The sequence below is a fragment of the Misgurnus anguillicaudatus genome, chromosome 12 (genome assembly GCF_027580225.2).
Source record: "Misgurnus anguillicaudatus chromosome 12, ASM2758022v2, whole genome shotgun sequence".
NCBI classification, from domain to species: Eukaryota; Metazoa; Chordata; class Actinopteri; order Cypriniformes; family Cobitidae; genus Misgurnus; species Misgurnus anguillicaudatus.
The window spans coordinates 7,543,481-7,566,665 of record NC_073348.2 but is presented as its reverse complement, the minus strand read 5'-3'; the positions used below and the strand labels follow the sequence as shown (position 1 = coordinate 7,566,665).

At 36.4% G+C, this 23,185-nt stretch overlaps 2 long non-coding RNA genes across 12 annotated transcripts; both read right to left on the bottom strand.

Annotated features, from left to right (window-relative positions):
• Window positions 1-3,574: 3,574 nt before the first annotated feature.
• LOC129445917 (uncharacterized) lies at window positions 3,575-14,824 on the bottom strand. The gene is made up of 3 exons (XR_012372409.1): window positions 14,764-14,824; window positions 14,617-14,667; window positions 3,575-3,623 (listed from the first exon to the last, which is right to left on the bottom strand). It is a non-coding gene; the product is annotated as an uncharacterized lncRNA (long non-coding RNA).
• On the bottom strand, window positions 5,796-11,527 carry LOC129425954 (uncharacterized). 11 transcript variants are annotated; one of them, XR_012372405.1, is made up of 9 exons: window positions 9,953-11,527; window positions 9,533-9,585; window positions 9,165-9,441; window positions 8,980-9,059; window positions 8,350-8,759; window positions 7,645-7,708; window positions 7,421-7,536; window positions 7,240-7,344; window positions 5,796-6,433 (listed from the first exon to the last, which is right to left on the bottom strand). It is a non-coding gene; the product is annotated as an uncharacterized lncRNA (long non-coding RNA). The 11 variants fall into 11 exon arrangements; XR_012372406.1 differs by having other exon boundaries at window positions 5,797-6,433; window positions 9,165-9,248; window positions 9,953-11,510; XR_012372403.1 differs by having other exon boundaries at window positions 9,533-11,522.
• Window positions 14,825-23,185: the final 8,361 nt, after the last annotated feature.

Here is a 23,185-nt window from a genome sequence, read left to right as displayed (position 1 = left end):
TGACATCCCAGTAGATGATTCCCATCACACACACACTGAGACAGACTGACCACGTTCTTAGAGCCGATCCATGACGCCGCCTTCATGGCCACAAACTGCCACTCAATCTGTTGCTGTATTTTATAGCCGTATAACCAGATGAGAGACAGTGCTATATTATATAAATGATACATGAGTTAAGGTAATATTACAAATGTTTGAAAAGATGCACTGAACCCATCAATATTATGTTTTGATATGAAGTTACTTTTAAGTCATTTTAGTGAAGTAATGTATGTGCTCATCTTAAAGTGTCTTTGTGCATTTTGTATTCTTTTTGTTTGTTTGTTAACTCAATGTCTTGTTATACTTAGTTATGGTTGTCTATCTCATCCCAACATAATGTCTATTTATTGTATTATAGTATTTTATGTATTTTAATTATTGTATGTCCTGTACATTGAGACCAAAGTAAGTTCTTTGAGAAAATTCTCATTCTACAGACGCTGATTTATGGTCAGTTGTTTTGATGGTAGAAATCTTTCAACTTTAATGTAAATGTGATTTTTCCTTTGGATATGACACCAGTATGGTGATCATACCATTTGTAACACTAATGGTGATGGGTGATGACTGTGTACATATAGTTTGTGTAATATTATATTATCTTTGTTTTTATAGTGTCATTTCATATGGTGCCCTGAACATTTTCTAGCCACAGATGTGTGACGTATCGCACTGCAATGCCATTTTAACCATGTCCCCATGTTTACATAATTTTACATTCTTACATTTCTAATACATATTGATATTAACATTCCAGAACAGAATTGTATCGTTGTTTGTTTATGAATTTGCTGTTCTTTTTTATACATAATTGGTCTGTAACTTTGATCTGTAAGTAACGATTTCGGACACTGACGTAAATATAATGCCTCAGAGAGCTGTCGCAGAGATTCATCATAAACACCTGTGTGGCTTTATGTACAAATGGTAAAGTTTACTTTCTTACTGTTTTTCACTTTTGTCATGTTAATTTAATTAGTTGATAATAAAGAGAGCAAACAACTGCTTAAGATATTTATTTACAGCTGTTTATTTATTGTTTAATAAAAATGTGTATTAGATTTTAAATAAAATATATTGCAATTATGTTTAGTTATTTATTTTCAAAAAGTAGAAAATAACTGAAAACAAGAAGTAACAAAAGTGTGTAAACCTAAATGTTTCGTACTGTCAGTATCCTTCAGCTGATTCAAGTTACATGTTCGTCTCCCGTTGCATCATGGAAAATATGAGTGAGCGAGTGTACATCGAATGTACCCTCAAAATCAGAGTGCATTGTGGGTAAAAAGTAGGGAATGAATGTAGGGAATGAAGTTATTGGCTGAATCCCAAACCGCCTACTTCCATACTATATAGTACGCAAAGTAGCGCTTTTTACATACTATATAGTAGGGAAGTAAGCGGTTTGGGATTCAGGCATTCACTCAGGTTTCGGACACCACTACAAAATGGCCGACACCCGATATAGTGCACTATATAGTGGACAGGGAGCGGTTTCAGACACAGCTTTAGTTTACTGCTGGCTTCCTTACCCGCTGGGGCACGTTCAATCTCGCACCGGTGCGTAACGTTTTGCTACGGTTGAACGTCATGTTTCCTGGCAGCGGCGTGCAACAGAAGCGTTTTCTCTTGTTTGGTGGGTGTGTCAGAAATGTCGATATGTGATATAAAACCACGCGGTAGTAAAGAGACTGCTCGCTCAATGGGTTCAAGTTGGAATGTTGTCTTTCATTCTGGACGGCAAGGTCAGTGTGGTCTCGTTTTATTTAGTTATACAAATAAATATTTCTTGTTCCTTGCTAATGCAAAAACCCATTGTGTTCTCTGACTAATTACCCAGAAGTTATTTTTTAAGCGTTGGTGGGATTGAAAGAAAATGACTGATGGAAGGGATACAATTACAGATTGAACTATCTTTTGAAAAATATTATGTGATATTATTGCTACAATGTTTTTTTTTTATTCAAATTCCAACTTTCAGTTCAACCTATAATGGTGTTATTAACATTATACCATGCTAACATTACAAAACCTGTTTTTTGATATTTTGAATGTGAAGCAAAACTTAAATAAGAATAGACAAAACAATTTAAAGAATAAACAATTCTGTACTTTATTAAACAATTACCTACAGATCTTCTTGCTGTAAACAGGAGAAAGCAAAGAAAAAAAGAAAGAAAGAATTGTGTTAGTGACTTAACTTTTAGTCTTCAATTGCATTAAAAAGAACTACTTCTTTATAAGTCACTTTGGATAAAAGCGTCTGCTAAATGAATGAATGTAAAGTAAAGTGGATGGATAAGGTAAAATAAATTCTTCCTGGTAGATGATTTTCCCTTCTTTTTGCAGTTTTTTGACAACTACTTTATCAAATTCCTCAACTTCACTTTAAAATAAAAGATGAATGCCATTGTCAAAAATATTGTGTAATAACAATATTATTATTTTTTTGTTTTTGCAAATGCAAATTACAAGTATACCCTGAGTGATAAGAAGGGCCACAAAGGGAATACCTCCTCAGCCTCCTGCCACGATAACGCCGGCATCTCACATAGGCCATGAATGATGGCCTGTCCATATAAATAAATAAATTAATTAATTAATTAATTAATATTAAACATTGCATATATGACAATAATAGAAACAATCCAATTGACAAACATGTTTGGGCCTACCTCAGGAAAAAGAAAACTACAAATGAACTCCACTCCAGTTGAGTTTTAGATTTATAAAGCAGAGCTTTGAGGTATTGAAAAAGAATAACACACTGCTGCTCACTGTCCATGTAGACAGGTACACGTGGCTTTAGTGGGGACCACTTTGATGGTTTCCCATTAAGAACATCCTGCAAGGCAAACAAAAAGTGTTGATTTAAGCCATAAATGAATAATTGGCATAACCAGTACAAATATAGCTAAGAGCATATTGGATAATCAATTGACAATGTTGAAGTTGACAATGATAACTGGGTGAGTCATTTAGGAATGCTAATATTTAAATGATGAAAAATTAATATTTCAGTTCCACTAAATGCTGCTCTGTTCCCTTTGAAGTGACAATGCAGTTCATAGTGTCTCTTCGTTTCTTGTCCGATCCTGGGCTGCTTGGATGTGCTGTGGGACATTGTGTGTGATGCTTCTTTTTAGCCTTTACAGAGTTTGTGTTTTTGCCTATAATAAGCAATAGAAGCTATTAAAGGAACAAAAAACAAAATAAAAAATTTAATTGTCTCCTAAGAGAATTAATAAGGGTGTTTTGTTTTTCATAATAAATAAAACGTATTGACAAAATATTCAAAATTAATATGACAGATTTAACCAATTTATGGGACCTCTGGATATTATTTGACCAAAATGTACAATACTTTTTAACATACCCGTCAATTTGAAATCGTTCCATTAGCACATGGCACCACAATTTTCTAATCATAGGCATGTCAATCTAAAAGAAATGCCTATCGTACTTTTCTACTTTTACCAAACAAACTTAAAAAAGTAAATAAAATAAACACATATTTTCTATTATTAACTTACCTCCTGGAAATCGAACTCGGTGTCACAAACCATTGAGAGGGTGTACTGAAATACAGGAGACAAACTGTTGTTAACACCAGGGACGTGCACAGACATTTTGAGGGGCAGGGGCTCAAGTAAAATAAAGGGCACTTCTCATAATTATGTATATTTTTTTAAACAAAAAGTATATTAACTAGGGCTGTCAATAGATTAAAAAAATTAATCTAGATTAATCGCATGATTTCATGAGTTAACTGCGATTAATCGCAAATTAATCGCACATTTTTATCCATTCTAAATTTACCCTAATTTAACACTTTTCAGGTTTTTAATATTCTAATCATATATACATATATAGATGCTTTATGGAAATGTATGTTAACAACAGCCTGTTTACATTTTAACAGAATCACCAGCCATTGTTTTGTATATGAATTTTCCTTTCAGAAGATTTTTCTTTCTCCATTTTTGTTTGTTGCTGCATCATTTGTGACCTGTGCTGGCAAGTTGAGTCGGAATTAGCAAATTTAAAAAAAAAATAGTTGTTCATATTTTGACATTCTCTATTAAAACATAGAACAATGCATGATTTGTTGAAATATAACAAAATATGACAGAACTACACGTGTTTGAAGTTGAAAAAGTCAAATTACCACAAAAATGTCCACATCCATCCATCCATCCATTATATTACCACATCAATACCTTAAAATCACTGGTAAAACTAATAGATTTAGCACACACAAAGCAAAAACATCATCAATGTATGTTCAACTTTTTTCCTTTTGTTTGATTGACATTGAGACAGACTGCTTAAAATCTAAGTGATCTAATATAATGTTATACATCAGATTGTTTTACCCAACAGTTAACCAAACATTTACTTAATACATAACAGATTATAGATCCTACCTGCGTGAATTCTTATTAAAACAGATATTTGTAAAACTGTAATTTTGTGTAGATGTCTATATATCCGGGTCGCGCACTCACGCGTCTGTGTGCACGCGCTTCAGATATCAGTCAGTCAGCGTGAGGGGATCGCTTTTGAGTCTTGTCGCTCTTAATAACTCTTTAACATTAATCAGGTACCGAACTTTATCTCTCTTAATGACTATTTTAACATCAAGCAAGTCATGCAGTCTATTTTATAAGTCATGCATAAAAGCGAAACCAAAATGAATTGAGACGCATTTTTGTATTAGATTAAGCATTAGGAGGACGGTAATGTTACACCTCTCAGACGTATAAATGATCATATCAGATGTCCAACGAGCATTTAGAGCATTGGATTTGGTAGACGATTTGCTTAATGTTCTTATTTCTATGAAAACCTTTTACTCATTTAGAGAGAGTCACATTTGTCTGCGTCTCTGTTCATTCAACTATGGGCTGGACCAAGGGTCAAACAGAAATTGCGCGTTGCGTTAATCTCCGTTAATAAAATTAGTGGCGTTAAAATGAATTTGCGTTAACGCGTTATTAACGCGTTAATTTTGACAGCCCTAATATTAACGCAATTCTGACTTCCTTTTTAAAAAAAATATTAAAAAAGTTCAAAAAAGTTCAAACTCACGCAAATGTTTAATTTTCAAAAGATGTCTACAAAATAATCAGTTGTTCACACAGACACCATAGTCTCCTTAGTAGTCTAGGTTTATAGAGCAGCAAAGGAAGCCATTACACAATGTGCATGTTTTGAAAACATTAAATTACACATTAATTACAAATTTGTTAAAATGCTAAAAACAAAGTTGTGACTGCTGAGTTACCGCTACATGCCAATAAATGCTATATCATATGCTAGCGTTTAGCTGATTAGTTGTTAGTTGTTACTCAAAATGTATTTTTGTCTGATAAGGGCTCAAAATATAAGGTCTGTTTACTAATGTGATCTTCTGGCATGAGCCTCAGAGCAGAGCAATCAGAGCAGAGCTCAACATTATTATTCATGACCCTTTCAAATAGGGCAAAAATAGACCATTTCATTCAAATGACAAATTCTAGCGTTGTAAATAGACATGTAAAAACGTTTCTAGATAATTTTTGCACTTAATAAAGCAACATACCTTCTATGTAATTGTCAAAGAACAATTTAACATATTATGACAACACATCCTATGGCACCTTTAATCTTAAGTTTCATATTTATTAGGGTTACACATGTTAGAAACAACAAATATAGATTAGGCCTATCCCAGGTAGCAAACAGACGTTGGCCCAACGTTGGCCCAACGTTTGTTGTTGTGTTGGGCCAACGTTGGGTGCTGACGTTGGCCCAACGTAATTTTGTCCGTTGGGCCAACGTTGGGCCAACCATGTTATTGGACGGCCAGCAGACCTTCTGCCAACCTAAAAAAAACCTTACCAACCTTCTGCCAACTTAAAAACCACTAAAACAACGTTGGGCCAACGTTAGGCCAACCATGTCATTGGACAGCCAGCTCCCAGCTAACAAAAAAGGTCCCCAGGACGTCCCCTAAACGTCCTCTGCGAACGTCCCACAGACGTCATTGTGTAGGGTACCCGTTACGTCGAGCGGACGTCCGCTACGACGCCTCCGGACTTTCACAGGGACGTTCGCAGGACGTTCAGCAGACTTTTGGGACTTTTAGGGGACGTTCGCCTAAAGTCCTCAGCAAGTCATTTTATTTCCCTGCTAACCAATGAAAACAGACACGAGAAACATTGTATACCACAAAGTACTTTTATTTTAATCCAACAGTTGTAATTATGCTGTGCTCCATGTTTGTGTGTGCGTGCACGGTGCCCGATCTCCCGTGCGCGTCAGTCAAACTCGCTTCAGCTACGTGTGTGTGTGTGTCTCTTTGTGTGTGTCTCTGCGATGTCAATTCTTTCCGCTGTCTTCTAACCTAAAACAACGAAATGAACACATTCAGAAGTTAACTAATTATTTTTGAATATGTTTAAAATGTCTTGCAAAAAATCCCTAGCAAAATGTTTAAAGATAAGGGAGACAGAATTCTATGCTTAAAATAGAAAGCATGCACAACTCTCTTTTACCTAATATTTTATGTTTATGGTATTATTGTTGGTGTGACAGTTCACTCAAAGTAAAGGTGGGTCAATTTGGACATATGCTACCCATTTTAGGTCTAAATGCAAATCAATCTCGATATGAACTTGAAAACCAGCTAAAACCAGCCCAAGCTGGTTGACTGGTTTTAAGCTGGTCTCTCAGCCTGGTATTAGCTGTTCAGGATTGTGTAGCAGGATGTGGGTTTTTTTGGCCACTTTATAGCTGCAGGCTAGAAAACCAGCTGACCCACCAGCTTAAACCAGCTTGGCTAAGCTGGTTGGCTGGTCTTAGCTGCTTCAAGATGGTCCTCCCACCCTGACCAGCTAAGACCAGCTACAAAGTGAACATACACACCTTAGAGAGAGCATAGGTCACACAGAGTACAAAAATATTTTACAATTACGTAAAATAATGTAAGTTGTCTTATATATTGATCTTTGATATTATTGTAGGTTTTGTTGTGGGTTCAGGGCATCTTGAAGTACACTATGAATAAGTGTCAGATAGATCTATGGTTCTATTCCAAAGAATCAAACATGTATCTTGTTTTTAAAAATAGACCATTAACTATTAACTTATTTACAACATATTTACTTTCAAATATATATACAAAAACATTTGGGATTCACACAGACTCACTATTATTCATTATTAGTTGCAAGTATGAAACTGAGCTGCTGAAATTCTCCCTGTGTAGCTGTAGCATCCTCCAAGCTGCCTTCCCTCTGAAGACAGATAACAAATCTACAAACAAAAACAATCCATAATTAAACAAGAATAAAAAGTCAGCAGTGACTAGTAATGTTGTTATGACACATACCATCTTTTGAAAGTTAGCTTGGCTTGCTCATTGACTGATGTTTTTCCGACCACTGCTGTGATGTTGTCCTGAATTTAGTCTACTTTCAGAATGATTTTCCAATCCAAGACTTCTTTCTAGGATTTGTTTGGAAACAGTAAAACATTACTAACTACACAAGTACAATAAATGAAAAGTAAGTCTGCCTATTAATATTTTTAGATAAAAATAACAAAATAGTGTACCTGATTCTTCTGAATGGCAGAAATTGACTGGTGTGCTGCAGTTGTGATTGTGAAGGACATGGAACTGTAAACACAACCCAGATTAGAAAAAAATAAAAAAATTGATGATGTAAGTATTGTAGTAAATGTTGTAAAATGTTGAATGCTCTATCATTTTTAAGTCACTTTAGGTGTATGCTAAATGAATAAATAGAAATAATGTAATCATCTTTATACTACAAATACTGACTGAGACTAACTTATATGTTTTTAATTCCACAGAAGTATGACTATTTAAATGACTGTTAACATATACCATATTTTCCGGACTATAAGTCGCTTTTTTTCATAGTTTGGCTGGTCCTGCGACTTATAGTCAGGTGCGACTTATATGTAAAAATTAATTCATACTGACTAACATGAACCAAAAGAAAACATTACACATAGAAACATAGAAAATGTCTACAGCCACGAGAGGGTGCTATATGTTGCTCCTGTAGCCTACCCCTGAAAAAACTGTTAACTGAAACATTAACCTAAAGACAATGGAGAAAGACTTAACAAACAAAATGTCCCCAAAAAGAATAAAAATTTTCTAAATAAATACGACTTATAGTCCAGTGCGACTTATATATGTTTTTTTCATCTTCATGACACATTTTTTGACTCATGCGACTTATACTCCGGAGCCACTTATAGTCCGGAAAATACGGTAAATGTACTCACAATAAGGTGCCTCAGACAATATCATAGCATCTTTTTGCTTTGATGTACTGGTTGCTCCTCATCTAACTCAGAAAAAAAACAGGAGAAAAATCAGAATGAAATAATAATATGATAGTAAATCATATTGTGACCTTTTAGTTTTACCTGGCTCCTCAGCTGAAAAAAAAATACTAAAAACATTAACATGGACCATGTACACTTTAGTTTAACGTTTAGCATTTAACAATCAAATATTCAACAGTTGGATTTTTTTTAAAGTTTTTACTTACACTTGTGCAATTACTGTCAATAATGATTAATTCACATAAAATATGTATAGAAACATGCATTTTTCTTAATCATTCCAACTTTTTGTTTTGTGTACTGACAATGTTGTCTCTGTTGAGTCCTTTTGGCCTGGAATTCTCTCTCTGCAAACAAAAAACAAAAGTATTTTTAAGTTGTCTTTTAACACTTACAATGACTTTCAGTGTGAAGAACCTCACTTTTTTTACAGCGTCAATATTTACAGTCTCAAAATAGAACAACTTTGGTCAATATATATCATATAAACATTGTATGTTTTGCTTGCTATTATTTTTTTTAACTTGATTGTTAAAAAAAAGTTTGGTATTACTTTGCATACTTTACCTGTTTGAGAAAATACTCTGAATGCATATTTTGTCCACAGCTGTCTAGAGTGGCACATTGTTCATTTTGGTCTTAATACCCTTCAGACAGAAACAAGTGTCTTATTATTATTATTTTTTTATATATGTAGCTGACCTTGTTTTCGTTTAGCATTTGTATTTTATAAAACATGAACAAAATCTTACCCCATTGTTCCACTCAAACCACAAGGATGGTGCTACCTCAGACTTATTTTGCTCCGTGAAATGGAGCAACATAGCACAGAAAACCTGTAAGTAAAGTCCATATAAATCGGTAAGTTCAGCTTGCAGTACACAAAGGAAATGTACCATTGTACCAAAATTAATAGAGGACCATTGGCTACATTATCTATAGGCTGAAAATTGTTTTCCAATGTTTTTTCATGTTGCACTGGAAACATTTGGTTGTTTAAATCTTAGTTTTTCTCAAACCAGTATCAATCTTACAAGGCAAGGCAAGTTTATTTGTATAGCACATGTCATACACAGAGGTCATTACAGTATAACATAAGCGGATCTGGTGCTGAACTTACCTTTTTGTAGTACACTACACATTTATCAGTCAGATGTTTAAAGGCTGAGAAAACTAAATAAAGATAAGTTAATATATATACACATCAAATTATGTAAAATAATATAAAATGGAAGCTGCTTAAATGTTAAAATGTTACCCAGATGTACCCCCAATCCTCGCAGATAATTAAGAGCTTTTTTATTATTACAAGAGATTTGATTCAATTTAAGATTTTTATTCAATTAAACTGCTACCATATAAGGGTTTAACCATATACCATATAAAAGCATATAAAGGTTTAAAAATAAAGTTAAAAATATATATTTTTATAGGCTAAATAAATTCAGGCTGATTCATTATGCTGCATAGTTATGAAAAATTAATGAACCACATCTACAAACTTATTTTGGTGATTTAGCCAATTTTTACAATGACTTACAGGGCTATTTTTACTGCCTGTGCCACCGTATTCAATCATACACGTCATTTTACTACAGTACAGTAGGTGGCGGTATATTGTTCGTGTCCGTATGGTCATACGCGGCAAGCAAGTACACACACGACTGAAGTGTCGCTGGAAGACTGCAGGAACAGAAACCCCTGGAAAGGTAGGAGTTTTAATTTAAACTTTAAAATGTGTTTAATCATCACGACAGAAAATGTTTGCTTTGCCATTATTGAAGAATCAATTCAGACAGAATTTCGTGCACGCTCGCCCTCGGTACACATGTAGGCCGTTTCTCAAACGGAAGGCTGCATCCTCCGGAGGTCGCATAGGCAGGCTGTATACGTCACCAAGCCTGGTTTATTAAGTTAACTGAGCATTACATTCGCAAGTCATAAGCATATTACAACAATTTACGATTAACTAAGAATAATAGTCAACTTTATAATTTTTAATATTCTGAAATAAGACACGCGACCTCCAGAGGCTGCAGCCTTCCGCTTGAGTAACGGCCGTATGAGCTCGCGCACTTACCCGCTGCGGATGAATATTAATATAAAACCTTATACATTTACTCTAACATTGAACTAAAGCTAAGCTTACATACGATACCAAAATGTACTAACTTAAATATGGCTAACAAATTTCCTATACAAAGGAAATACAAACCTTATCAAACTGCACACTTGAACCAATATAAATACTGTATATGGTAAAGAAATCTTACCCTGTAACGAAAACTTGACGAAATTACGACCTTATCCAACAATTAACTACAAAATAAATGGGATTTAGTATAAAAAAATTCGAAATTTAAAGGAGTTTTAACCTCTTTTACCACCGTCTCCGTTGTGTCAGTTGAAGTATGACGTGTGACTCCTCGTGCCAGATAATTCAAATGTTGTCACTCGCAATAGATCTATCTGACGTCATTCATAGTGTACTTCAAGATGCCCTGAACCCACAACAAAACCTACAATAATATCAAAGATCAATATATAAGACAACTTACATTATTTTACGTAATAGTAAAATATTTTTGTACTCTGTGTGACCTATGCTCTCTCTAAGGTGTGTATGTTCACTTTGTAGCTGGTCTTAGCTGGTCAGGGTGGGAGGACCATCTGGAACCAGCTTAGACCAGCCAACCAGCTTAGCCAAGCTGGTTTAAGCTGGTGGGTCAGCTGGTTTTCTAGCCTAACCAGCTATAAAGTGGCCAAAAAAAAACACATCCTGCTAAACAATCCTGAACAGCTAATACCAGGCTGAGAGACCAGCTTAAAACCAGTCAACCAGCTTGGGCTGGTTTTAGCTGGTTTTCAGAATTCATATCGAGATTGATTTGTATTTAGACCTAAAATGGGTAGCATATGTCCAAATTGACCCACCTTTACTTTGAGTGAACTGTCTGTCACACCAACAATAATACCAAAAACATAAAATATTAGGTAAAAGAGAGTTGTGCATGCTTTCTATTTTAAGCATAGAATTCTGTCTCCCTTATCTTTAAATATTTTGCTAGGGATTTTTTGCAAGACATTTTAAACATGTCCAAAAATAATTAGTTAACTTCTGAATGTGTTCATTTCGTTGTTTTAGGTTAGAAGACAGCGGAAAGAATTGACATCGCAGAGACACACACCAAGAGACACGCACACACACGCAGCTAAAGTGAGTTTGACTGACGCGCACGGGAGATCATGCACGTGCACGGAAGGTCGTGCACGCACGCACAAACATGGAGCACAGCATAATTACAACAGTTGGATTAAAATAAAAGTACTTTGTGGTATACAATGTTTCTCGTGTCTGTTTTCATGTTTTCATTGGTTAGCAGGGAAATAAAATGACGTGCTGAGGACTTTAGGCGAACGTCCCCTAAACGTCCCGAAAGTCCGCTGACCGTCCTGCGAACGTCCCTGTGAAAGTCCGGAAGACGTCCTCGCGGATGTCCGCTCGACGTAACGGGTACCCTACACAATGACGTCCGGGGGACGTTCGCAGAGGACGTTTAGGGGACGTCCTGGTGACCTTTTTTTGTTAGCTGGGCTGGCTGTCCAATGACATGGTTGGCCCAACGGACAAAATTACGTTGGGCCAAAGTCAGCACCCAACGTTGGCCCAACACAACAACAAACAAACAAACAAACGTCCCTTTAAATTAAGTTATTAAAAAGAGTTTAATTTTAAATTGCACGGGGACAAACTGTTTTAATTTGTAAAGTGATTTGTAAATCACATAAAATATCATCACTGTAAAAACATGAAGGGTTTCTCAAAAATGCACTTTTGTGTCTGTGCTGTTATTTTTATTGTTGATGCATGTAAACATCAGACCTTAAAGAGATAGTTCACCAAAAAGTTAAAGTTCTGTCATCATTTCCTCGCTCTCGTGTTGTTACAAACCTGCATAAAAGTCTTTGTTCTGATGAACACAGGGGAAGATGTTTTGGGGGATGATTGTAGCAAAGCCCATCAGAGGCACCATTGACTAGTATTATTTTGTCCTACTATGTAAGTTAATGGGGCCTCTGATCGGTTGAGTTATAGATTTTCTTCGAAGCATCTTCCTTTGTGAATAAAAAAAATGTATGCAGGTTTGTAAAGACATGGGAGTGAATGATGACAGAGTTTTAATTTTTGGGTGAACTATCCCTTTAAAAGTTGCGTTCTAGCAGTTTTAAATGCAAGAACGTGTTAGAATTTAGAAATATTGTTTATGCAATACTGAAAGTGCTCTGTAATGCAAATTGCAAAATTGGTGATTGTTTTTTTTTTGGACAAAAGACAAAATACCAATGCTTCAGTTTCTCTTTATTGATGACATGGTACTATTAGCATTTAGAGGAAACTGCAACTGTATGTGTAATATGTAAAATGAAAATGTAATGCTAAAATGAATAAACGTCTTCGGTTGAAAAAAACAACAACAAACGTTGGGCCAACGTCTGTTTGCTACCTGATACTGGCACAGGATAAAGAGATAGGCTGTCATCTTTTCTACAACAATGGAATTAATCTTTTTTTTTTTTTTTTTTGGCTGATTCTGATGCAATGTTGTATAACTTGACAATTCATCAGGGTATAAGAAGTCTCTTTTCCACGTGTTTACTGGATAGAATGGTAAAACATGAAATGCTTCATGCATATATTTGAGGGAAGTGGTGGGCAATTGCAGCTGACCATACCAACGTTGGCCCAAGGTTGTATTTCAGTCATATAGGTTGGGCCAACGTAACCAACCAATATTGACGTTGGCCCAACGTCTGTTTGCTACCTGGGATTTTATTTGTATTTTATATTTTACTTTTTTGTGATGTCAGTGAAAATTCTGACTGGGCAAGTAAAATACTGAACCATCAGATTTCTTCCCAATCTACTTCAGCACTCCAGTATAACACATTATACTTATTTAACAGACATTGCAAAAAACGCAAACAAAAAAGCTTACTACTGCAGTTAGCAATTATTTTATTGTTTGTGCTTTATTATTTTATGAGCAGTCTGTTTAAACTACATACACTACACTGTAACACGTTTGTAACTCTTCAGGTTAATATGGGATTGTCGTGGAAAACAATGTCCCTGAATCGTTATGTGTAACAACGTGTCCCATATTTTGTGCACAAAACTGTTAATATAAAAATGCTTTCTTCCTCACACACTTACCGGTAGCTGCCTGCAAATTATGGACATCGCGTCTCGTTCAGGCTCAGCTTTGGCGCTTGAAGCGCGAATGATGCAGCACGAGTGTAGACAAACCAATCAAAAGCGAAGTAAGTTAGAGAGGCGGGACTAAGGAAAAGTAAAGCCAATCATATTAGCGATTTGAATTTTGGAGGCGGGACTCATCTGTTAACCGTTTGTGTGCCACAAATAGCGCTTTTTTTAAGAGTTTAAATCTCATTTAAATGATTTCTGAATAAATTCATGTTAAATTAAATAAGCAACAAGTAAAAAACACAAGAAACAGACAGACATCAGTTGTTGTATGAATAAAGATCATATTATTATTTTTTTAAAGCACCCCAGAAAAAAAGGGCACTTTCTCTCCAGGAATAAAAAGGGCAGGTGCTCAAGCCCCCTTTGATGTCTATGTGTGCACGTGCCTGGTTAACACTGTTCACGTAACACAGTCTCACCCCATGTCGTCAATATTTGACGACACTTGACCATTCGTCAATATGTGACGCGGAGGGTATACCATTTTTTTACGAACTGGGGACTTCAATACTATTACGTCCGTTGCATTCCCTTCTCCTATTTTCTTACCATTTTCGCGTTGGTTTAGGGTTAGATTACACAAAATTAAACAGTGTACGCGAAATTAAACAGTGTACGCGAAATTAAACAGTTGTCACCTGGCGTTGGGGTTAGAAACAGTTGTCACCTGGCGTTGGGGTTAGAGTTAGGTTTGGGTAGGGATGTCATTATGTAAATCTAACCCTAAACCGACGCGAAAATGGTAAGAAAATAGGAGAAGAGAATGCAACGGACGTAATAGTATTGAAGTCCCCAGTTCGTCAAAAAATGACGCGAAAGGTATACCCTCCGCGTCACATATTGACGAATGGTCAAGTGTCGTCAAATATTGACGACATGGGGTGAGACTGGGTTGTAACACTAGACCTTACTTATAAACAAATTAAAGACCCTACCATCAGCACAAAAAACACCACAGTCATTCCCTCTTGTCTGACATGGCAAAGCTTATGATTGAGAAAATGAGAAAAACTCAGTTTAGAAATGAATAATAGATAAAAAGTACAGATGCAAAATAATAATTTTTGCAGTAGAATTATCACCGAAAAATCCTTTCCAGTTTTTTCTGTCCAGATTCCTGGATCAATTTGGTTGGCAATTTGTCTGTCGAAAAAAACATGAATATGATTGATCAAATTTAAATAATAGCTCATCTGTAACCTGAGAACAGACACACCATGCAAAAAAATTGCTAAATGACTGTAGCCAAAACATGCAAGAAATGGCTAGGAGAACATATCAAAAAATAAAGGCAATAAAGCATGGCCTTTAAACTTTTAACAAAGCTAATTGTAAAGTAGAACAAAAGCTAGAAATGGCTAAAGGAACATAGCCAAAATAAGAGGCTGAAACTGCATGTCTAAATTCATAGATGGACATAAAAATTGCTCTGTATTCATCATCTCCAAAGCCGAATTCGTGCTCTGCGTATTGAGAGTCTAAAAAGACTATCTCTCTTCGAAGAGGCCTCATAATCTATAATGTATTAAGGTGTAAAAAGAAAAGTTCTTGGAAGAAGCATTGATGCTTAGTATATTTTTAGAAAAACACCAATTACGCTTTAATTAATATATGTATGCGACATTTAATATCTAGAAAGAAATTATGATTCCTTACACAGACAATGTAGGTGTCAGAGCTAGAGCTGTAATCGGGCCTTAAAAGTTAGGCCCGAAATGACCGAAGCCCGACAGAATTCAGCCCGAACCCGAAAGTACATTTTGATTGACAGCTTTTTAAAAGCCGAACCCGTTTACAGCCCGACATAATTTAAATGTGCGCACAGCGCACGTACACAGCTTTTGTCAAGAATGAGTAATTTACACAGGTTTTAACATTATTTATTTATGACTAACTAGGCTACGCAACTTGGAAGTTAAAACAAATAAATAAAATAATTAATCCGTAACATCGTAACATCTCACTCTAAATAGGCCTATGCAATACACTATAAATAGGCCAACATGCCAATAAAAATTATTATTTCTTAACGAATTAAATTAAGATAATACATTCTGAATTAAGATGGGTATTTGGCAATAATGAAATTAAGATAAAGGCTCCGCAGGATTTGCTTCGGCACTTCTCTCCATTAATGCCAACATTAGTCTATATCCTCTGTCTAAATTATGTATTTAAGACTCAAATAATATTTAGTTATACATTGAAAAACCTTTACTCACCAAGATTAGGCTACATGTTTTTGTTGAGGAAAATTATTAAATCCACTGTAAATGGCTTCAGTGCGGTCCTGCGCTTACTGATCCTGCGCTGCATCCAGCAGCATTGAACTTGACCGCTCATTTACTGCGCAAAGCCGGAGCGCAAGCCGGAGCGCAAGCCCGAGCCCGTGTAAAATGTTAGAAATGAAGCCCGAACCCGCCCGAACCCGTCGGGTCCCAACGGGTCCCGTCGGGTTCGGGCAAAGATCTTCAGCTCTAGTCAGAGCCATTAGCTTTTGTCCATGCTTGGAAGTCTTTCATATCTGCATCCTCCTAAAATTATAAAAAAATTTAAATAAGAAACTAGAAAATGCACTTCCGGAGGAACCGCAAAAGTGTGCTTGCTCTGGTGCGGTCACTAACGTGATTTGTGAAATGTTACATTTTAGAATGTTTTTTATCTTGTGCATCCTCGCATTGGAGTCCCAAGTTCATGTACAAAGTTTGGTTTCAATACGTGAAAGCATTCCTGACACACACACACACACACACACACACACACACACACACACACACACACACACACACACACACACACACACACACACACACACACACACAGAAATGTATACAGGCTTGTAACCAGGGGTGCTTCCAGCATTTAAGGACATCCGGGGCTTAGCACAGACCATTTTATGTAAATACAGGGATAGCTAGCTAGCCTAGAACCAACTATAACGGCTGTGCTGCACATGTTCAGGGTTCGACATTAAGACTTGTCCGCTTGTCCGGGACAAGTGGATTTTTTGTAGGACAAGTGTAAGAAAAAATTAGTTGTCCGACTCCTCTATGAAAAATCCCTTGCTCTGCCACTGATTATCAAAACACAAAAAATACATTATATTATAAAACTTTACCCGGACAAGTGACTTTTGTGCATGGACAAGTGAAACACAAATTTACTTGTCCGAAGGACAAGTTGCTCAAAAAGTTAATGTCAAGCCCTCAGTGTTTTCTTATTACATTTTTTTTAGAATTGTAATTTAAATAATTTTAATTTTTGAGTGAACAATCCCTTTGAAGTGCCATATTTTACACACTAATTTTGTACATAATATACCAAAAATCCTTTAGTACTTAAGATAATCTTAAAAATAGAGCCCGACCGATTTATCGTTTTGCCGATTTTATCGGCCGATATGAGCATGTCGCAGATATTTCTGTATCGGCGTATAAGCCGCAGATATGCGCCGATATGAACGTTTGTTACAGAACACATTAAATGCATTTGAAAGATGTAAGTACTTGTTTGTCCAGCAGAGTGCGCCATACTGGTTGCTAATGGCGACCCAGATCACTCACTGTAGTGACACCAGCCAATCCCCCACCCCCTTCACTTCAGTTCAGTCAGTCAGTCTCTCAGTTCAGGTGGCATGGAAGCAGTCACGCAGTGTCTTCTTCACTCACAACATTGTTACACCTGGTATTAAGACGCGCTTTGGTCGATTGGATTATAAATGGACAAGAGAGACGCATTCCCGCTTACATTTGGTGTTTTTAATCCGTCTCTTTGTCGACTTGCGAGTTAAAACGCAAGCGGGAGAAATGACGCGAGACGGAGAAATGACACGTTTAAACTACGCGCAGCCGTGCACTTATATATCACTATATGAGATTACTGCTGCTTGTGTTGTTAGGTAACATGCTCATTTCAGAGCAATTGATTCAATAAGCTCGTGCAACTCTACACCCTTGCTAAATAAAAGAGGCGGAGCGAAGACGCTTTATTTTTTATAAAAGTCTAAAGTTTGCACGGAACCCTGGGTTTGTGTTATAAAAACGTTGTGCACAACATTAAACATAGTGTACATTAGTATGTGCTCCGTCAAGCATTGTCTTCGTAACTGTGAGTGGCTAACGTTAACTAATTTGTGAAGAACACAACTTACTGTAAAGCTAATATTAATCAATGACTTCATAAGTTTCTCTTTATAACGTTCTCGTCAAAACTGCAAATGATGCAAGTTTATGTATTTTGTTCTCTTTGTGTTTTAAAGTTATTTATAATAAGTCAAGTTTACTGTTTAGTGCACTGATATCCAACTAATTGTGGATAATAAAGTTTATTGTTAACTTCTTGCCTATAGTACATATCTTTGTCACATCAATATAAGTGTTGGATCACCACATTTGTGAGTGATCACCACATATGTGAGTGATCATTGCATTGCATTGTATTTATTCATATACAGTATATTATGTTAAAGTATATAGTGTATTCTATGTACAGTTCTTTAGTATAATATACTGTAGTATATACTGAACTATAATATACACATAAAGAATATCGGCCGATATATCGTTATCGGTCTTTTTTTACTCCCTAATATCTGTATCGGCATCGGCCCCAAAAAACGCATATCGGTCGGGCTCTACTTAAAAACATGAGACTTAAAGGTGCAGTGTGTAAATTTTAGCGGCATCTAGTGGTGAGGTTCCAAATTGCAACCAAAAGCTCAGTTCACAGCTCACCCCTCGCTTTTGAAATGCATAGAGAAGCTACGGTAGCCACCACAGGACAAACATGTCATGATTTTGTCCATTAAGACTGTAGAAACATGGTGGCACAAAATGCCGACTTCCATGTAAGGGGACCCTCTGTGTATGTAGATAAAAACATCTCATTCTAAAGTAATAAAAACATAACGGCCATATAAGAGCCATATGAAAGGTCTTTCTACACCCCTGATAATATAGTTTTGTATATTATTTTGCATTTCTGTCAAGAGATCCTTCTAAAAATTACACACGGCACCTTTAATGTAGGCCAGAGTTCACGTCACAAAAAGCAGCAGATATAAGCTGCATTTTATTGATCATAAGCTCATTTTTAAAATAAGCGATAGGAAAGAGCGACAGCAGCACTGATAGCCTAATATCGTTTCATTTCTTTACTATTTATGAATATGATTGCGTGTTGAGCGTCTACGACAGGGCTATTCAATTAGTTTGTCATGAGGGCCAGAGATATATCAGTGATGATGACGACATATACATTTAAACATACTCATGTTGTATTTTGAAACTGCATAACAACAAAATAAGTGCATTGTACAATATACTTTTTCTACAAACATGTATTTTCAAACTGCATACAACAAAACTTGTGCATTGTAATATGACCAAGTAGGCTTTATCTACATCCAGACATGTTTGTATTTTGTATTTTAAAACTGCATAACAACATAAGTGCATTGTAAGATACCCGAGTTCTATTCTTATTCTACATTTAAAGGTGTAAATAAGAGCCATATCTACTCACTTAAGTACACATAACCAAAAGTTTATAATATGGAACATAAAATTGTTTTATGCAGTTTTTTGTCAAAGCTTATTATTTCACAACCCTTTATTTAAACTACGACCGCCATCTTAATAACTGGCAAACATTAGGCTAGCTTCTAATAAGAGAAATTATACTTTTAGATTTCATCAGAGCAGTAAAATCACGTGTATGTTTGTCAGCGCGATATGCATACAGTGGTGCAGGACAGATGCTGGGCTGTGAGCGATGGCCGATTAACTTACTCGTTTAAATTGCATTCTTTTGTGAGAACGATGACTCGCATAATATTTGAGCCTTTGCTGTATGAGCAAGCACAGAGAAAACATTCGTTGTGGCGTTGACTAATGAATATGGATGATCTCTGTTCTTCTCTTCAATGGAGCGGGGCGTGGCTCTTTATAAATAATGCAGTAACATGAGAGACGGTACATCTCCCTCTTTTAATACAGTTAACAACGAAGTACAATATTTGTTTTCGATTTCACTTACACCATTTAAAAGCAGACATTCCAAGCATTATGTAGACATTTATCTTATGTTTCTATGAAAACAATTCGTTAAGTTACAGCTCATTTTTCTGACGTGTTTCTGAAAGGACGTCACTAAGAGAGAGAAGCAAACCCGCATTATGTTTATTTTCTTAATTTTGCGAAAAGCACAACATTCTGTTTTTAATGGGAGTGGACAGAAAAAATACTAGACACTTTAAAGTTTTAAATGATGTATAAATCATATATGTAAGTCCAAAATCAGCAGAGTTATCTAAGTCTCTTTGCGGAGTGATTGAAAAATAAAGATTTTGCGGCGCCCGCGCCTCTGTCGACCCAGACTGTGAAATTAATGATAAAAGAAAATATTTCCCTCAGTGATTGACAGCATAATGCAATCAATCGTGTTCCCGTTCAACAGTAGCTAAGCATACGATTTAGATATATGTATCTTCTTACCTGAAGATCATGTAAATGGCATATACGCAGTCTTCTGGCAAAAGCTGTGTTTTTAAATGTGTCATACATTTCTGAAAGTCATGACTGTTTAAATACACTTGGCGTCACATGCATGATTTAAGGTAAAGTGACACTTTTTCGCGTCAATTCACAATCATTTAAATCATGCAGCTGTCATAGAGCCGACGCCAAACGATCACGCCAGCGAGGACGCGATACTGACGCGAGCGAAACTAATACGTTTACAATGTACTACATTGATGAAAAAGGGAATTAAACTTGTCGTGCCATATATCACTGAAATAAAAGAAAGGGATTAAAATATGTCTGAATCATATAATTCCTACCTGTATGTGAAAATGCACGTTCTCCAGAGAGCTCGCGTTGATTCAAGCATTCAGAATATAAAATCCATTTGCAGTTTTGCGTCCGAAACCGCATACTGTATAGTGAATAAGATGAAGTTTACGATTCTAAAAATATGTATCCAGGAATCTGTCCATATACGATACGAAGCTTGGGTGGCAGCCGAGGTTACCGAGTCCTCCCATGGGCTCGCAGCAGAGTCTGAGGCTGCCGCCTCTTCTCCGGGCTTCTCTGCTTTCTCTTCCTCAGCTCTTCGCTGTATTATGGCTCTTAAAGGAACACTCGATTCTCTCAACAGCTCTTCTCTATTCCATTTTGCCATTTAAACCTTAAAACTACATCCCGCCATTGTTATTCAAACTTTTCCACGGAGCAATAGCCTGTTAGCTTAGCTTCTAAAGATGGCTGCCGCTATCTTTACATTCTGTCTAAAAAACACGTTTGAACGTAAAGGCTGCCCTCTACTGGTAAAGGCTAATGACATTTTTTATTTTTTACACAGGTTTTAATTGGACATTTTAAAGTGAAAATAACATAATATAGACATGTTACTGCAATGTTTTTTTATCTTGGGCATCTTCACATTGGAGTAAAGAGTTCATATAAAATTTTTGGTTAATAAATGTTACAGACATATTGAGATTTGAACTACTTCCTGTTTTGGCGGCGTTGACGCACATTTAGTTTGGGCTGTGGCGCGCAAACGCTTCCGAAAATCAAAAATCCTTCTAGTAACTTTTGTGAGGCTCGGTCCAAGGATCGCGTACGTGGAATTTCATGAAGTTTGGACAAAATTTGTGACCTGTGAAACTTTTTTAAGGTTTTGTGTTCTTTCCAATATGGCGGCCGAACGACATGGATCTGTGACTTCATCCTCTCAAGCAACTTACACCGGTACTGCCCGAACATTTTAAAGTTTGAACGGTGTCTCTGCGTCAAACGGTCTGGTCGCTAGAGCTGACACAAAAAATCTACCCGGGAATAATAATAATAACTAGAAAATGCATTTCGGGACGAACTGCAAAAGTGTGCTTGCTCTGGTGCCGCCGATTTAGTTTGTGCATCCTCACATTGGAGTCCCAAGTTCATGTACAAAGTTTGGTTTCAATACGTAAAAGCGTTCCTGAGATATAAACTACTTCCTGTTTGGCAGGGTAAAATTTTAGGAAAAAAATTGTTCTTTTGATGTTGTGCATCCTCACATTGGAGATCGAAATTCATGTACAAAGTTTGGTTTCAATACGTGAAATCATTCCTGAGATATAAACTACTTCCTGTTTTGGCGGCGTCCACGCACATTTAGTTTGGCCTGTGACGGGCAAACGCTTCCGAAAATCAAAAATCCTTCTAGTAACTTTTGTGAGGCTTGGTCCAAGGATCGTGTACGTGGAATTTCGTGAAGTTTGGACAAAATTTGTGACCTGTGAAACTTTAAGGTTTCCAATATGGCGGACGAACGACATGGATCTGTGACTTCATCTTCTCAAGCAACTTACACCGGAACTGCCCGAACATTTTAAAAACACACACACACACACACACACACACACACACACACACACACACACACACACACACACACACACACAGAAATGTATACAGACTTGTAACAACTGTTTCCCTAAAATTTACCATAAAAAAAAATATTTCACTCAGTGATTGACAGCATAATGCAATCAATCGTGTTCCCGTTCAACAGTAACTAAGCATCAGGGACGTGCACAGGAATTTTAAGGGGCAGTTGCTCTAACCTAAAAAAAAGGGCACCTCCCTCCACAAAAAAATGCTACATCCAGACATGTTCGTATTTTGAATTTTAAAACTGCATAACAACATAAGTTATGCGTTACTGGAGAGCAGGGAGACAGTTCTGTCTTTAAACTGTCTCCCTGCTTTTATTACTCAAAACAAAACTGACTCGATGGCGAAAGGTCGGAAGACCAAATCATATCCACCGAGGAAATGTTTTTCGTGTTGTTACAGTAACACTTTGTTTACAGTTTTGCGCTGCTCAGCCTGGATTACAACACAATGCGTCCGATTCGCGAACTGACTCCTTTGAACGGATTCGTTTGAATGAACGGTTGAAACAACAGATCTGTCCCAACACTAAACTCACAAGACGTCACTGTCAGCACAATCAGTCACTTATAGCGCCTCAGAAAGGAGAATGTAAATGTGTTTAGAAAGATTTGCCCTAAATAACAGTCTCAACTAAAAAACATAGACATTTATTACTATGTTAACTTTATGATGAATAAATATTTTATCAGGTCTACCAAATAAGGATTTTATCCTACAAAGCAATAAAAGCCATGGTAAAAAACTGATCAAAGATGATGACAGAAGAGTGTCAGGTAATATCTGTGTCTGATAAATGCATGGTGCAGAGGAGGTTGTAAAACTCTTCAGAAAGACCAGTCATAATTTTTTTAAAAGACTTTGACTTAAATAGTGACATTTTTACATTTAAAATATCTGCTAATGATGAGAACATTTTGATAATTATGTACATATAGAAAATCGGCCTAACATATCGGCCATCAGCTGCCCTGATTTCTAAATATCGGCATTGGCCAGAGAAAAAGCCATATCGGTCGACCTCTACGTGAAAGCATTCCTAACACACACACACACGCACGCA